At 38.2% G+C, this 19,356-nt stretch overlaps 1 protein-coding gene across 1 annotated transcript in view; it reads left to right on the forward strand.

The window, feature by feature from the left end:
- The window catches only part of Sytl5 (synaptotagmin like 5), a 329,523-nt gene that overhangs the window by 35,011 nt on the left and 275,156 nt on the right, over positions 1 to 19,356 (forward strand). Inside the window, exon 3 of the mRNA XM_060374394.1 lies at positions 17,189 to 17,291. The gene's annotated coding sequence lies outside the window, so the exon portion shown is untranslated. The remainder of the gene's footprint in view (positions 1 to 17,188; positions 17,292 to 19,356) is intronic.

The following is a 19,356-nucleotide window of genomic DNA, read 5'->3' on the forward strand; positions in this document are numbered from 1 at the left end:
TGAAAAGGGGGACAAAACAACAGACAATGAAGAAATCCAAACAATAATTAGGTCTTACTTCAAAAGCCTATATGCCACAGAATTTGAAAATCTAAATGAAATGGACAGTTTTTTTGATCAATTTCACTTACCAAAACTGAATCAAGCCCAGGTAAATAAATTAAATAGTCCTATATCCCCCAAGTAAATAGAAGCAGTCATCAAAAGTCTCCCATCCCAAAAAAGCACAGAGCCAGACGGTTTCTGTGCAGAATTCTACCAGACGTTCAAAGAAGAGCTAACACCTATATTATTCAAACTTTTCCACAAAATAGAAACAGAAGGGATATTACCTAAGTCATTCTATAAAGCCACAGTGATCTTGATACATAAATCTCCCAAAGACCCAACAAAGAAAGAGAATTTCATGCCAATCTCCCTTATGAACATTGATGCAAACATACTCAAGAAAATATTCACAAACCAAAAACAAGAACACATCAAAGATATCATCCACTATGACCAACTAGCCTTCATCCCCAGTATGCAGAGGTAGTGATACATGGAAAGCCATCAATGAAATCCAACATATAAACAAACTGAAAGAAAGAAAAAAAAAACCATGATAACCTCCTTAGATGCTGAAAAATCATTTGATAAAAATCCAAGATCCACTCATGTTTAAAGTCTTGGAGGGATCAGAGATACAAGGCACTTACCTGAACATTGTAAAGGCAATATACAGCAAGCCGATAGCCAACATCAAACTAAATGGAGAGAAACTTAAATCAATCCCACTGAAATCATGGACAAGGTAAGGCTGCCCACTCTCTCCATATCTCTTCAACACAGCTTTTGATTTCCTTGCTAGAGCAATAAGACAATTAAAGGCGATCAAGGGGATACAAATTGGAAAGGAAGAAGTCAAAGTATCACTACTTGTAGATGATTTGTTAGTATACATGAGTGATACCAAACGTTCAACCAGAGAACTCCTACAGCAAATAAACACCTTCAGCAAAGTGACTGGATACAAAATTGGCTCAAAACAATTAGCAGCCCTCCTGTATACAGTAAACCAATGGGATGAGAAAGAAATTAGGGAAAACTACACCCTTCACAACTGCCCTTAATAACATAAAGTACCTTGGTGTGACTCTAACGAAGCAAGTGAAAGACCTGTGTGAAAAACAAAACAAAAACTTCCAGTCTCTGAAGAAAGAAATAGAAAAAGATATCAGAAGATGGAAAGATCTTCCTTACTCATGGCTTGGCAGGATTAACAGAGTAAAAATGGTCATCTTACCAAATGCAATCTACACATTCATTGCAATTCCCATCAAATTACCAACACAATTCTTTACAGACCTAGAAAGAAAAATTCTCATCTTCATATGGAATAACAAGAAACCCCAAATAGCTCAAAACTATCGTCTATAATAAAATATCTTCTGGAAGTATCTCCATCCCTGATCCTAAGCTGTACTATAGAGCAAAAGTAGTAAAAACTGCATGGTACTGGAAGAGAAACTTGCTGGTGGATTAATGGAATGGACTAGAAGACCCAGAAATAAACCCATACCCTTATGGACACCTGATTTTTGCCAAAGATCTCAAAACCATACAATGGAAAAAAGGATAGCAAATTCAACCAATGGCGCTGGTCTAACTGGATATCTACAAGTAGGAAAATGCAAACAGAACCATTCTTATCACCCTGCACAAAACTAAAGTCCAGACACACTAAACCTGTTTTAAGAAAAAGTGGGGAAGAGCCTTGAGCTCATTGACACCAGAGACAACTTCCTGTAAAGAATACTAACAGTAAGGCTCTTAATTCAACAATCAATAAATGGGACCTCATGAAACTGAAAAGTTTCTGTAAAGCAAAGGACACTGTCATCAGAACAAAACAATAGCTTAGAGATTGGGAAAGGATCTTCAACAACCCTGTATCTGACAGAGGGCTAATATCCAGAATATATAAAGAACTAAAGAAGTTAAAACGTAACAAATTAATTTAATTAAAAAATGGTGTACAGAGCTAAGGAGAGAATTCTCAATAGAGGAATATCAAATGGCAGACAAACACTTAAAGAAATGCTCAACAAAATCAGTAGCCTTCCTGTATACAAAAGACAAAAGGGCTGAGAAAGAAATTAGGGAAACAACACCCTTCACAATAGCCACAAAGGACATAAAGAACCTTGGTGTGAACCTAACCAAGTAACTCAAAGACTTGTATGAAAAAAATTTCCAGTCTCTGAAGAAAGAATTAGAAGAAGATATCAGAAGATGGAAAGATCTCCCATGCTCATGCCTTGGCAGGATTAATATAGTAAAAATGGCCATCTTACCAAAAGCAATCTACAGATTCAACGCAATTCCCATCAAATTACCAACACAATTCTTTACAGACCTTGAAAGAAAAATTCTCACATATGGAACAACAAGAAACCCAGAATTGCTAAAACAATTCGGTACAGTAAAAGATCTTCAGGAGGTATCTCCATCCCTGATGTCAAGCTGTACTATAGAGCAACAATACTAAAAACTGCATAGTACTGGCATAGAATCAGACTGGTGGATCAATGGAATCGAATAGTAGACGCTGACATAAATCTACACACTTATGGACACCTGATTTTTTGACAAAGATGCCAAATCCATTCAATGGAAAAAAAGATAGCATCTTCAACAAATGGTGCTGGTCTAACTGGAAGTCTACATGTAGAAAAATGCAAATAGATCCATACTTATCACCCTGCACAAAACTAAAGTCCAAGTGGATCAAAGACCTCAACATAAAACCAGATAGACTAAACCACTTAGAAGAAAAAGTGGGGAATACCCTTGAAATAATTGGCACAGGAGACAACTTCCTGAACAGAACACCAACAGCACAGGCTCTAAGAGCAATGATCAATAAATGGGACCTCATGAAACTGAAAAGCTTCTGTAAAGTGAAGGACACTGTTCTCAGAACAAAACGACAGCCTACAGATTGGGAACGGATCTTCGCCAACCCTATATCTGACAAAGGGCTAATATCCAGTATATATAAAGAACTAAAGAAGTTAAACAGCAAAAAATCAAGTAATCCAATTAAAAAATGGGGTACAGAGGTCAACAGAGCTCTGCAGAGGAATATTGAATGGCATAGAAACACTTAAAGAAATGCTCATCCTCATTAAGCATCAGGGAAATGCAAATCAAAATGACCCTAAGATTTCACCTTACACCCATCTGAATGGCAAAGATAAAAAACTCAAGGGACAACACATGCTGGAGAGGTTGTGGAGAAAGGGGAACCCTCCTCCACTGCTGGTGGGAATGTAAACTTGTACAACCACTTTGGAAAGCAATCTGGCACTTTCTCAGACAACTAGGAATAGTGCCTCCTCAAGATCCAGCTATACAATTCCTAGGCATATATCCAAAAGATTCTCAAGTACACAATAAAGACATTTGCTCAACCATGTTTGTAGCAGCCTTATTTGTAATAGCCAGACGCTGGAAACAGCCCAGATGCCCCTCAGTGGAGGAATGGATGCACAAATTGTGGTATATCTACACAATGGAATATTACTCAGCAATAAAAACCAAGGAAATCATGAAATTGGCAGGTAAATGGTGGGATCTGGAAAAGATCATCCTGAGTGAGCTATCCCAGAAGCAGAAAGATGCACATGGTATATACTCACTCATATAGACATATAATATAGGATAAACCTACTAATATCTGTACACCTAAAGAAACTAATCAAGAGGGAGGACTCTTGCTAAAATGCTCAATTCCTATCCAGAAAGGCAAAGAGGCTGGACATCAGAAGAAGGAGAAACGAGGGAACAAGTCAGGAGCCTGACACAGAGGACCTCTGAAAAGCTCTGCCCTGCAGACTATCAATGTAGATGCTGAGACTTATGGGCAACCTTTTGGCAGAGTGCAGGGAATCTTAGGAAAGAAATGGGAAAAAAGTAAGATCTGGAGAGGACAGTAACTCCACAAGGAGAACAACAGAACCAAAAAATCTGAGCACAGGGGTCTTTCCTGAGACTATTCCAACCAAGGACTGTGCATGGAGATAACCTAAGACCCCTGCACAGAGGTCGCCCATGGCAGTTCAGTGTCCAACTGGGTTCCATTGTAATAGGAACAGGGACTGTCTCTGACATGTACTGATTGGCCTGCTCTTTACTTACCTCCCCGTGAGGGGGAAGCAGCATTACCAGGCCACAGAAGAAGACAACCTTCAGGGTATCAAAGCAGAGGCTGAGACTCATATCCAAACTTTGGGCAGACTGCATGGAATCTTATGAAGGGGACAAGAGCTCCACAAGAGAGAGAGAGACAGAGAGAGAGACAGAGAGACAGAGAGATAGAGACACACACACACACACACACACAGAGAGAGAGAGAGAGAGAGAGAGAGAGAGAGAGAGAGAGAGAGAGAAACGCAGACACAGGGACCTTTTCTGAGACTGATACTCCAACCAAAGACAATGCATGGAGATAACCTAGAACCCCTGCACAGATGTAGCCCATGGTAGCTCAGTGTCCAGGTGGGTTGTCTAGTAAGGGGAACAGGGACTGTCTCTGACATAAACTCTATTTCATCACCTCCCCCTAACAGGGGTGCAGCCTTAACAGGCCACAGAGGAAGACAGTGCAACTAATCTTAATGAGACCTGATAGACCAGGATAAGATGGAAGGGGAGGAGGACGTCTCCTATCAGTGGACTGGGGGAGGGTCATGGGTAGAGAAAAGGGAGGGAGGGTTGGATTGGGAGGGGCAGAGGGTGGGGGCTATAGTTGGGATACAAATTGAATAAATTGTAATTAATTAAAAATAAAAAAATTAAACAAATGTTTTATGTTTTCTACCATTTGTTTTTCAAAATTTTTATCTATTTTGGAAATTGACTCAACAGAGTCAATGTTCACTTAATCATCAGTCTTTGTTAAAATCTTAAATGACTGCTTTGTAAGCAGTTGTTTTAAGTTGATTTTTAGTATACTCAGTGCCCTATATATGTGGAACTAGAGGCATGTATAGCTATTTATCTAAGCTATGTATTATGCAAAATGTATGGATTAAAAGCACATAAGAATTTATGCATGCTGCAACAAATGCTGTTGCTCAATACAGTGCCTTGTCAGATGTCCATTGTGGAGAAAGAAGGGGCAAGGCCTTATTAAGGCCAACCTTAGCTGCCTGAGCAAGGGGCACAGCATGCCAGAGCATGTCCTATTTCCCCTTGACCTGGGGCCAGGTTAAATGACTTGACCTATTCCTACCAAGTATAAAAAAAAATACAAGACATTCCCTGTGTTAATACCCTGGATGAGGAAGATAATTTGTGGAGATTACGGATTATGGAAAGCTAATAAGGAAATTCTTTCAATCCACAAAGGTATTTATAGCTTTTATCTCCTACAAATGCTTCACTATTTTCATAGTATACTGTCCCTTGCTAATATTTTTTAGTCTACCTGTTCTGTGTCTTTGGAGACCCTCCCACTCTTTATATAAAATAAAGGTTCCCTACAGATTTAAAAAGAATATGTGGCACTATCTAAATGTTCTTCTTATATGAATACTGCTTTTTATATTTGTTTTAGATATAGATATAGTCTACCTCAAGATTGGAATGTTAAAACAGAAAGTGGGGAGCTGTGATTGAACTATTCATAGAGATCTTTTAAAATAGTTTTAAAACATACTTGTGTGTCTCACTCTAGCAGACTCTTGAAAAAAGTGGACCCCATAGACACAGGAATTTCCCTAGGAATATCATGCAGGGAGTACGAAAAGGCTCCAGCCAGAGCAGGGAACCTTGCCTTCTGAAGACAGATTTCACACGTTTTTGAGCACCTGGTGAAGCCCAGTCAAGAATGGGTTAGTGGTGGGTGGGACCACACCTTCACTGCAACTGTTTAGATGAGCATAGCCTTGATTCTCTGCTTAAGTGTCTATCTCATTTTAGGGCCCAGAAGGCAGACTTGGGTGGGGGTGTTGCTGTAGCTCATTGCCCAATGCAGCCATATTGAAGAACTCTCCTTTTCCTGCTTTCCATGATTAGCTCTTTACTGTGTGACTGAGGACAGGTGGCCTGACCTGATGTGGACCCTAGGCTGTGGCTCACAAGTCCATAACAATAGCAGTACCAGGAATCCCAGAGCTTCTACTGTTCATAACAGACTTTCTTGCCTCAGACTTTCTGTCTGGTTGTCCACCAATCTGGTTGCCATATAACAAAGCTCCTCATATAACCTAATGGCTTGAAATGAGAACTTTATTTTGTTAATTAAAAACCTGAAAATGAGGAAAAGTCCAAGATGTCTGTGACTAGCACGCATCACATATGAGGGGCAAAAGATCCGAAACTCCGAGACTGATGAGTGGGGGGAAGGGAGCTGAAGCAAGAACATAGACATTGAGGCTTCCTGGGCCAGAGGAAACAATCTGTAAGTTGGGCCAGTTTAGATCCAGGTCACTCATGGACATCTCTGGGGCCTGAGAGTGGCAAATATTTGACCATCCTACACTTTCGCTTGCCCAAATCAGGAGCCCTTGTGCTCGGTGACTGAGACAGCAAAGGTGGCTGCCCCAACCAGGAGCCTCAGTGCCCAATAACTGAGACAGCAGAGGCTGCACCAGCCGTACAGTCCTCCCAGGTCTGCTGCTGCCCAAAACAGGATCCTCCTTGCTCTGTGACTGAGATGGTCACAATTACGGGACTCCCTGCCCAAAGACAAACAGTGAAGAACATTGAGCTAGCAAATGTCCTACACTGTCATTTGCCCCTTCAGGCCCAAATCTGAGAGTAGAGAAGAGGGGGTACCCTGTGCTTTCCAATTAGGCCTGCGAGTGAGAAAGTGTGCCTTCAAGTGAGTGTGTGCAGAGCCCCAGAATCAGGGTCCCTCTACGTTAGCAGTCAGACATTGGATCCCTCCCTGACATACCCCTGCAGTGGGCAACATAGGGATCCCTGGGACAGTGTTCTCAACATTGAAGGTCCTGTTCTGTGGGTCTCCCAGTGGAAACAGGCAAACAATTCCTGGAGCAAAGATGGTGCAACCCAGATAGATCTGAATACCTGCAAGACAGTAGGACAGGCCTATGGGCCATTGAGGCATTCAGGGCACCTGCACATGTACATTGTGTCCACAAGCAGAGCCAGTAACCCAACCTGCACTTATGCTCCACCCTTTCATGCATATACACACATTTCTACCCACATCCTGCACTTGCACAATGCACCAGCAACCTTCTTCCCTTAGCTACAGCTAAAACACCTACATCCACTCTTAAACCAGTGGTCCTCTCTCATCTTCCTGAAGAATACTCCAGACACCAGAGACAGACAGACAGACCCAGTCTGAAGGACAGACTCCAGGAACAAATAGTGAAGGTTACAGATAAGCAGATGGCTAGAAGTTGGACTAAGAACACATCAAACAAAAATCAGGACATCATGGATTCACCAGTAACCCTCAAAATCAAAGAATATTTTAATTAATTGAAAACACAGAAAAATTATCTCAAATCTGTGCTTATTCAGTTATTAGAGGAATATAAAGAGGAAACCAACAAAGCTCTCAGAGAAATACAGGCAAATACAGCCAAACAAATAGAGGCACAGATAGAGACACAAGTAGAGGCACAATTAGTGGCATACAGAGAGGAAACGAACAAAAAAATAGAGACACCATAATGGAAAGACAGGAATCCACATTCAAACAGATGAAGGAAATGGTGCAAGACATGAAAAGAAATTAGAGTCAACAAACAAAACACAAACAGAGAAAACCCTGGAGCTGGAGAACTTGGAGAAAAAGATCACGAACTACAAAGGTAAGCATCATCAACAGAATACAAGAGATAGAAGAGAGAATCTCAGGTGCTGAAGATACAATTACAGAAACAGATACATCTCTCAAAGAAAAAGCAAAATCAGAAAAGTTCCAAGCACAAAACCTCCAAGAAATCAAGCATACCATGAAAAGATGAAATCTAAGAATACTAGGGATAGACTATAAAGGAGATTCCAGGCTTCAAGGTCCGGAAAATGTTTGCAAGAAAATCATAGAAGAAAATTTTCCCAACTTAAAGAGATGTCCATAAACATAAAAGAGGCCTATAGAACACCAAATAGACTAGAACAGAAAAGAAACTCCTCACAACACATAATAGTCAAAATATTAAATCTACAGAACAAAGAAAAAAATATTAAAAGCAGCAAAGGAAACGGCCAAGTAACATATAAAAGTAGACCTATTAGAAATACACCAGACTTCTCAACAGTAACTATGAAAGCCAGAAGACCTGGGGAGATGTCATGCAGACTCTAAGAGACCACAGATGCCAACTCAAAATACTATACCCAGCAAAGATTTCAGTTAACATATATAAAAAAAAACAAAATATTCCATGACAAAACTAAACTTAAACAATATCTACATAGCACAACCAGCCCTACAGAAGATACTGGAAAGAAAACTAAAATCTAATGAAATAAACTACAACCATGAAAACACAGGATGTAGATAACTTCTCATCAAACAAGTAAAAGATAATAAGCATAGAAACACAGTAACACCACCAACTCCACAAAAAAGGAACTAACATTCATTGATCACTATTGTCTTTCAACATCAATGGACTCAACTTTCCAATAAAAAGACACAGACTAACAGACTATTTGCAGAAACAGGACCCAACATTCTGCTGCATCAAAGAAACACACCTCTCCAACAAAGATAAACACTACCTCAGAGTAAAGAGCTGGAAAAATGTTTTTTAAGCCAATAAGAAAACAAGCTGGAGTAGCTATCCTAATACTTAATAAAATAGACTTTCAACCAAAATAAATCAAAAAAGATGAGTAGGGACACTTCATTCTAATCAAGAAAAAAATGCACCGGGAGAACATCACAATTCTGAATATCTATGCCCCAAATACAAGAGCACCTACATTTGTAAATGAAACATTATTAAAGCTTAAATCACACTTTGATACCAACACCTTAAGAGTGGGAGGTTTCATCACTCCATTCTCACCAGGGGACAGATCATCAAGACAGAAACTAAATTGGGTAATAATGACATATACAGAGGTCCTAAATCAAATGGACCTAATAATGTCTACAGAATTTTTCAGCCATACTCAAAAGAGTATAGCTTCTTTCTTCATCTCATAGAACCTTTTCCAAAATTTACCATATACTTGGGCATAAAGCAAGTCTCAACAGATACAAGAAGACTGAAACAATCCCTTCTATCCTATCAGACCATCATGGCCTAAAACTAAACCCCAACAACAACAGAAATAACAAAACCCCTGCTTACATATGGAAACGAAACCGCTCTCTACTCACTGACAGCTGGGTCAGGGAAGAAATGCAAAAATAAATTAGAAACTTCTTAAAATTCAATTAAAATGAAGGCACAACTTTCCAAACTTATGGGACACAATGAAAGCAGTGCTAAGAGGAAAGTTCATAGCAATAAGTGCCTTCAGAAATAAGTTTGAGACATGTCATACAAGCAACTTAATGGCACACCTAAAAGCCCTAGGAAAAAAAGAAGTAGACACACCCAAGGGGAATAGATGATTGAAAATAATCCAAATCAGAGCTGAAATCAATAAATAAGAAACAAAGAAAAAAATTTAAAGAATCAATGAAACCACACGATGGTTCTTTGACAGAATCAAGAAGATAAACAAACCTGTAGCCAAACTAACTAAAAGGCAGAGAGAAACTATTTAAATTAACAAAATCAGAAATGATAACGGGGACATAATACAGACACTGAGGAAATCCAAACAATCATTAGGTCTTACTACAAAATCTTATATGACACAAAATGTGAAAATCTAAATGAAATGGACAATTTTCTTGATAGATTCCATTTACCAAAATTAAATCAAGATTATGTAAATAGATTAAATAGTTATTTATTTCCCAAGGAAATTGAAGCTTTCATCAAAAGTCTCCTTGTTGGGAGGTGGGGGAGCCCAGGGCCAGATTGTTTCAGTGCAGAATTCTACCAGGGCATCAAAGAAGAACTAATGCCAATTCTCTTCAAAATCTCCACAAAATAGAAACAGAAGGAACATTACCAAACTCATTCTATGAGGCCACAGTCACCTTGATACCTTGACACAAAGCTGCAACAACAACAACAACAACAAAAAAACCAGAACTTTTGACCTGTCTCTCTTATGAACATCGATACATAAATGCTCAATAAAATACTTGCAAACAGAATCCAAGAATACATAAAAGATACCATTCACCATGACCAAGCAAGCTTCATCCCAGGCATGCAGGGGTGGTTCAATATACGGAAATCCATCAATGAAATCCACCATATAATCAAACTGAAGGAGAAAAACCACATGATCATCTCCTTAGATTCTGAAAAAGCATTTGACAAAATCCAACACTCATTTATTTTTAAAATCTTGGAGAGATCAGGGATACAATGTAAATACATAAATATAGTAAAGACAATATACAGTAAGCCTATAGACAACATCAAACTAAACAGAGAGAAAATTAAATCAATCCCACTGAAATCAGGTACAAGTTAAGGCTACCCACAGTCTCCATATCTCTTCAACATAGTACTTGAAGTCCTAGCTAGAGCAACAGGATGACTAAATAAGATCAAGGGGATAAAAATTGGAAAGGAAAAAGTCAAAGTATCACTATTTGCAGTTGATATGATAGTATACATGAATGACCCCAAAAATTCAAGCAGAGAACTCCTTCAGCTGATAAACACCTTCAACAAAGTGGCTGGATACAAAATTAACTCAAAATATCAGTAGCCCTCCTGTATAGAATTAACCAGTATGCTGAGAAAGAAATTAGGAAACTACACTTCACAATACCCCCTAATAATACAAAATACCTTGGTGTGACTCTAACCAAACAAGTGAAAGAACTGTTCAAAAAACTTCAAGTGTCTGAAGAAAGAAACTGAAGAAGATATCAGAAAATGGAAAGATCTCTCATGCTCATAGATCAGTAGGATTAACAGTGAAAATGGCCATCCTCCCAAAAGCAATCTACAGATTCAGTGCAATTACCATCAAAATACCAACACAATTCTGTACAGGCCTTGAAAGAACAATTCACAACTTGGTATGGAAAAACAAAAAACCCTAATTGTTAAAACAAACCTGTACAACAAGATATTATTTGGTGGTATCTTCATCCTTGACATCAAGCTGTAACACAGAGCAATAAAAATAAAAAACTGCATGGAACTGGCATAGAAACAGAAAGGTGGATCAATGGACTAGAATAGAAGACCCAGAAATAAACCCACACACCTATGGTTACTTGATTTTTAACAAAGAAGCTAAAACCGAACAATAAAAAAAAGACAGCACCTTCAACAAATGGTTCTAACTGGATGTCTACATGAAGAAAAATGCAAATCAATTAATATTTATTACCTTGCACAAAATTAAAGTCCAAGTGGATCAAAGACCTCAACATAAACCAGACACACTAAACTTGTTAGTAGAAAAAGTAGGGAAGAGCCTTGATCTCATTGGCACAGGAGACAACTTCCTGAACAGAACAACAACAGCACAGGCTCTAACATCAACAATCAATAAATGGGACCTCATGAAACTGGAAAGCTTCTGTAAAGCAAAGGACACTGTCATCAGAACAAAACGATGGCCTATAAATTGGGAAAGGATCTTCACCAGCCCTGCCTGCAAATTTCATGATTTCCTTGTTTTTAATTGCTGAGTAGTATTTCATTGTGTAAATGTACCGCAATTTCTGTATCCATTCCTCCATTGAGGGACATCTGGGTTGTTTCCAGGTTCTGGCTATTACGAATAAAGCTGCTACAAACATGGTTGAGCAAATGTCCTTTTTGTGTACTTGAGCCTCTTTTGGAAATATGCCCAGGAGTGGTATGGCTGGATCTTGGGGAAGCGCTATTCCTAATTGTCTGAGAAAGCACCAGATTGATTTCCAAAGTGATTATACAAGTTTACATTCCCACCAGCCAGCAATGGAAGAGAGTTCCCCTTTCTCCATAACCTCTCCAGCATGTGTTGTCACTTGAGTTTTTAATCTTAGGCATTCTAATGGGTATAAGGTGAAATCTCGTGGTCGTTTTGATTTGCATCAGGGATAGGCAATATTTAAAGACTGACTTCAAGAAGATTTTGTTGAAAAATAAAATTCACCTAAGACTTTAGTTCTTCCAGGCTTCTCATCTCTACATACTTTATCATTATGATCTGTTTCATCAGTTTTTAATTTTTTTTTATGGTGTGACACTCTTAGAATCGTTGCTGTTCTTTCATGGTGGCTGGCTTTGAACAGGCATACATTTCTGCATAAAAGTAAAGAAAACTTTGTCAGAATCAGTGTTTCCAGATCTTGATATTTTATCTCTGACTTATAGCAATCTGGGAAGCATTAATCAAGACCATTTTTCTATAGAATAACATTATTATAAGTCCCTGATATTACAGGACCTCCAGCTAACCTAAGCTGCCTGAGCAAGCTGCACAGCATGCCAGAACATGCTCTGCTTTCCCTTGACTTTGGGGCCAGGCTTAATAACCTGGCCTATTCCTGCCAAGGATAAAAAATTCAAGAAAAAAAGCAGGTAAAGCTGGATAAGAACAGCAATCTTTGTGACACTGTAACTTTTTATATATGCTTATAACCCTACCTTTAGCATTATGGGATCATTGAGATTCCGTTGTCTACAGTCACAGTGAAAACAAGAATCCTGAAGGCCACTGAAGGAGTAGAACAGTTGAAATATTTTCAAAGCCACAATTCAAAGAACTATTCTTTTTGACCTGGCTTGTGGTTCCAGGAATAACATTTTCAAGACTGTCTTTATTTGATTGACGTGCATCTTTTCCAGTACGGAAAAAAGTTTTCTACAGGGCATTTCTCTAGCAAGCAAGGACTATGACTGGCCCTTGAAATTTCCTACTGAAGAAAACAATTGGGGTGCATAATACTTTAACTAAGAACATGGGTGGAAAAACGGAACTGTCTCAGTGGACGCAGATTATCTTTCTAATTCATTGATGAAAGAATTTTAAAAAACACACAAAAGGGAACCCGAGGATAATTTGCTGGAGTGCGGAGAACACCCTGAATGCTAAGATAAAGGTGTTGGGGGAAAAGAGATGGAAAAACTGGAGAGTGAAAGCTACAGTTTTAGTAGATTACAAAAAAAAATCTATATAAGTTGAGGATGATTGCCAAGGGAAACACAGTTTCCACATTGGCATAGACACTGTATGCCCATGTTCATGTAAGTGGTTGTTCACCTATGTTCCTATGAGAAACCCTAAGACATGAGAAATAAAAGAAGAATGGGTGGGAAGAAGGAGAGCAGTGAGTATAGGAGAGGACAAAAGAGAGAATGGTTGTAAATATGACCAAAATACATTGCATACATGTGTGAAAATGGTGCAATGAAACCATTGCTATACATAACTGACTTACATTCTTGGAAGTACTCTAGCAGTAACGATGCCTGCTTTCCCCTCTATCCATTTTTCTCTCCAATCTAGTGTTAAAGGATGAAAAGGGGAGATATAAAGGGACAGACAAAGGTGGAAGAGAGAAAGAAACGAACCCACAAAGTAAAGAACAAGTACTACAGTGGACTGGTAATAAACTGGAGCAGACGTTTTTATATTCTGCTGCAGTTAAATAAGTATTAACTGCTGGACCTGTGGTGCAAGCCTGCAACCTAGATATTCAGGAGACAGGAGCAAGGGGATTGATCAAAAGTTCAAGGTTAATCTTGTCCACAGAGTAAGTTCTTGGCCAGCCTGTGAATCTCAGTGAAACAAAGTTTTAAAAATAAAATTTGAACAGAGAAGGATGGACATAGTTCAGTGGTAGATCACTTGTCCATCATGCCCAAGGCCCTAGGTTAAATATCTAGTACAGAAAAAGTTGGTTTAATTGACATTTCTAAGGCAAACATTAATAAAATAAGTGAAAAATATGTATCTAAGTAAATGTCAGATGAATTAAGCTGAGCCATTTTAACACAAAATGGTAATAATGGAGGAATAGAGTAACAAAAAATCACAATACATACCAGAAATAAATATGAAAATTCCAGAGACAAATCCTACCTTATTAGCAATCTTGTTAAATATGAGTGAACTAGGTTTTCCAATTAAAAGGCCTAAATTGGCATGATAGAATAGAAAACATAAATAGCCAACTATATGCTGGCTATGGAGACATTCCTTATATTCAGAGTCACAAAACATTGAAAGTTAAAAGATAGAAAAAGATGTAAGATGTAAACAGTAATCAAAATGGTTTGGGGAGGCTATTCTAATATATAAGATAGACTTGGAGGAAAAACTCTTTCTATAGTAGCCGGCTCAGCGAGTTAAGAGTGCTTGCTGTAGAAGCATGGAGGCCTGCTTTCGTTGTCCTGAGATTATAAGTGAAGACCATCATATCCTGCTTTTACCTGGATTCTGGGGAGTCAAACTGAGGTTCTTGTGCTTGTACAGCAAACACATTACTGACTGAGCTACATTTCCAGCTTCTCAAGACCACTTATTAAATTCTGCAGATTGCAGAATTTACATAATACAATTCATGTGATTTATAAATGGACAGGGAGCCTTTGTGTCTAGATTGGCCATATCCAACATATCAGCCTGACTTCTCATAGAGATCTAGAGGAGATGTACTCCTAACTGGCATTGAGTGCTGTGTTGACTGACAGCCCTCAATGTCCTGCTTGGCAAATTTCTATAGCTTACCAGAAAGCTGAGGCTTCTTTTAGTAAACATTCAGAATGTTGTTCATCATTTAAAAGTTGTTATGGTTGGCGTTGTACTTGTGATGTGTCCTCAACAATGCCAAAATATGAACTGACAGATACGATAGGCGGACTTTATATAAAGGTCAAATAAAATTTATTTTCTTTGTCTCTATCTCCAGAACTTGTGCATGTAATGAGATACTGCTGTCACTGAGGCTTGTCATTTAGGATAGATGACCTTTTTTTTGAAGTAAAGTGATTGGACCTACTCAAAATACAAATACATATGGCAGAGAACTGTATCCAGCTGATGGTGGAAGAGAGAAGACAAGAACATCAGAGAAACTCAAAATAGAAGACGATGATGCAGCTTTCCTAGCTTTGATATGGAGGGGACAATTTAGGAAGAAATGTAGATGTCTCTACAAGCCAAGGGAGGCAACAAGAAGGTTTAATGAAGACATTTCCCAAAAACCTTATGAACCTTAAGTTGAAGCTGATTCTCCCCAACAGAAGTCTAGAGAACCTAGCCTAGACAGCCTAGGTAACCTAAGTCATGACTACCCAAAATTCTGACCTTTAGAATTATGAGGTCATGAATGGGAATTGTTAGAAACTACCTAGTTACTAATCACTGGATCCACAGCCACTGTAATAAGGGGGAATTAACAGTACCAGTGAGTGAGTACCATGTTAAACATTCTTCTTCCCAGAAGCACATCAGTCAGGTACACAGCAGCTGTGAAGATAACTGGAGCACCTGCTGAGCATTCAAATCAAGTGATTTTACTAATGTAGACAGAACTCGATTGAATGATTGGAATGTACATTAAACCGATTTTCTTTAGTTTCTTATAAACATTTTTTTTTCATGAAAGGTGATTGGGCTATAACGCTATCTGGGGATAGATGAGCTAAGGCAATATCCCTGCACAAATGATTTAGAAGAAGGGTATATATGTCTATCTTCACATTTTAACTTTATTTTTACAGCAGCACAGTAGCTTCACTGGACCTGTAGAATTTATAGTAATATAAATACGGAAACTTTTTCTAGGAATGTCCTCTGCTATACAGTTTTCTGTCATCAAAAAGTATCCGTGTGCTCTCCAGTGTTCTCTCTCCAATAGTAGCAATCTCACCCCAAACTTTGGCATGATTGAGCCCATGGCTGGCTTTATAGTGTTGAAATAATAGTTATTTACACTGACTTTTGTATTCCTTATTATTTTCTTACCTTGTCTTTTCTAACATTACATACTGTAAGGTTTTGGTTTGAATGGAAAACAAAGTTAGAACTAAAGTTAATTGTTAGCTTTCCACATAAGACTCCTGTCTCTGAATTTTTTCTCTGTGTGTCCCAATTTCACCTTTAACTCTTCCCTCTCTTCCTTTTCCTCCCCTTCCATCTCCCCCTCTGTATGTATGTATGCATGTATATATATATATATATATATATACATATACATATTATACAGATGTATGTATGACTATATGCGTGTATATGTGATTTTATACATATCTTTTGTTTTGTAAATATGCTAAATATAAAGTGAGGTAAAGATTCATTTTTAGCAAAGGATTTAGAATGAGCATAGCAATGAATTTTACAAAGGTTTAGAGAAAAAATATCATTGAGCTATTAAGAGCACAGATTCACCAGTAAAACTCATACACTTATTTTCTCTTTTTATGAGCTAAGCCTAGAAAAATTTCAAAGCTCTGTTTTGATAAATTACTATGAAATAGTGAGACAAGCTACTTGGCAATTTTTTTAATATCTCAATAAAGATTGGCCTTCTAAACAATATATTTTAACAGTTACATGTATTTTAACAAATCACGAACTTGATTGACCACATAAGCTTGCATTTATACAAATATTTTGACATTAAGTTTGTGAGGCTGGCTTGAGAGATGATTAATATTATTAGTTTCTTTTTGAAGAAGTTTTTCTCTCACATACAATTTTATTTTCCTTCATATTTTAAAATTATTTGTATGTATATAGTTGTTTTGACTGCCTTGTAACGTGTGTCTAGTGCCCTCAAGGTGAGAAAAGGGCAATGGATCCCACTGACCTGGAGCTACAGACGGTTGTGACTCACGATGTAGTTGCTGAGAATTGAACCTGAGTCCCCTGAAAGACTTAACCACTGAACCATCATTACAGCTCCTTCCTGAAAATTTATTTCTTATACTTAACTTCTTGTCATGATTTAATTCTACATTATTTCTTCACATTTTCCTTGCTGAGCTGAGGCTGGTATAGAAATTTTTATGGAAGAACTCTGTAGGACAGTTTCAGGACTTGACTTGAGCTAGTCAAAATAAGTATTGTTAAATGTATAACAGGAAATAGATTTTGTTCAAGTGTCTTATTGCTGTCTTATTCATAGATAAACTAAGTTTCAAGAGTCATATACTTTACTGCATTTGAGAAGTGAAAGAGGCCTGAATTCTCAGTGAAAATTTTCTAAGTACCAGCCATCTGTGTATAAGGTAAGAAAGTGTTACATTTCCAAAAGTTTTATGTCATAAATCATGTTTATAGTAGGTTATAAATCCAATGCTTCTGAAGGCACAGCAAGTGCCTTCATCAAGTACATGACATCAAATACAATAATCTGGGTCTTGGTGCAAAACCTAGACCTAATATTGTCAAGCAGATTTGAGACCAACATTAATGAGCCTCTGATTTATTTTTTTGAAAGAGAAAGCAGATTATTTTATGGGAAACTTTCTCACTTAGAAGTGTCATATAATCTAAACATAATGAATAAGCAGAACAATTAAAGTATTTCTATAGCCTGGATTTAACACTGCATCAATTGATAACCTTTAAAATCAAATTTTCTGTGACCTAATTATCCTTATTAATTCTTTCTTAGAATTTCAGATTTCAGACTTGACCAATAAGGGTCAATTTTAATCTATGTCTTAATGGAGTAAAAGGAGGTCCAACCCAATCAACAATTAATCCAAATCAGAGATTGATCAGCGCTTGGTCCTGATCACGAGTTGATTCACTCAGTTGCCAGCCTGATCTGGGACTGATCTTGTCAGAGATTGATCTAAACTGTGGTCAATCTGATAAATACTGGCCAAAAATCAAGGCTTTGATCCAAGCACTGACTAATCTAATAAGGGGATTGACAGTGCCTAATTTTACTGGGGCTAATCTTTTCAGAGATTTATCCAAACTGAGACTGATCTAATCTGATGTTGATGCAAAAGTGGCATATCTAATTATTGCTTTATTGAATCAGGAGTTGATATAACCAGTGGCTAATTTAATTAAGGCCTTGATTCAGTCAATGGTTAACAATTACAAGCAATTACTCTGAGTAATGGATAGGTACATAATACATAATATAACTTAGTCAAGGATGTCATATTTTACATAAGAATCAGCCTAGGAACACGAGATGTTAAGGAAATGTTTATGGGAATCTTGTAGTAAATATGTGATTACAATGTTTATTATACTTTTTATTAAGTGGTGTGGTGACTGTGGGGAAAGCAGTTTGATAAGCTGTGATAGGACACTGACAGTAGTCTTACTGGGGGAAAACATGAGTAAACTATTGTGATGAAGGGTAAATGCCAGAGTCTGGGAAGGTAAATGATTCCTGCAGGCAATTGTGTACAGTTTTTTCAAGACTGTTTCTGGAAATAAAACTTTATGGAAGGTTGCAGAGGGATTTCCTTATTCCTGCTAGCAGTCTAATTGGTTGCTATGAGTCAGTGGTAGGGTTAGATGAATTTATTCAATTGATCATTTTCTGTGTTTTTTAATTACTCACATATGTAATGATATATATGTATATATGTTTATCTCTATCATCTATCTCTATCATATATAACTACCCATCATCTATCTATGATGCTCTGCAATGACTTTTACATAAAGGTTTAGAGAGAATTATCATTTGGTTATTAAAAACACAAAATGATAGACATCAGCAGTGGGAGAAGAGAGGGAACAGAACAGGAGCTTACCACAGAGGACCTCTGAAAGAATCTACCCAGCAGGATTTCGAAGCAGATGCTGAGACTCACAGCCAAACTTTGGGCAGAGTACAAGGATTCTTATGAAAGGAGGGGGAGATAGAAAACCTGGAGGGGACAGGAGCTCTACAAGGATACCAACAGATCCAATAAAAATCTGGTCCTAGAGGGTCCTGAGGAGACCAATGTGTGAACAAAAGACCATGCATGGAGAGGACCTAGACCTCCTGGTCAGATGTAGACCATAGGCAGCTCAGTATCCAAGTGGGTACCCTAGTAAGGGGAACAGGGACTGTCTCTGACATGAACTCAGTGGCAGCCTCTCTGATCACCTCCCCTTGGAGTGGGGGGAGGGGATGCAGCCTTGCTGTGCCACAGAGGAAGAAAATGCAGCCAGTCCTGATGAGACCTGATAGGCTACGGTCAGATAAAAGGCGAGGAGGACCTCCCCTATCAGTGGACTAGGGGAGGGGCATAGGGGGAGAAGAGGGAGGAAAGCAAGGGAAGGTGGGACTGAGAGGAGACAAGGGAGGGGGCTATAGCAGAGATGCAAAGT

The sequence above is a fragment of the Meriones unguiculatus genome, chromosome X (assembly GCF_030254825.1).
Source record: "Meriones unguiculatus strain TT.TT164.6M chromosome X, Bangor_MerUng_6.1, whole genome shotgun sequence".
NCBI lineage: Eukaryota > Metazoa > Chordata > Mammalia > Rodentia > Muridae > Meriones > Meriones unguiculatus.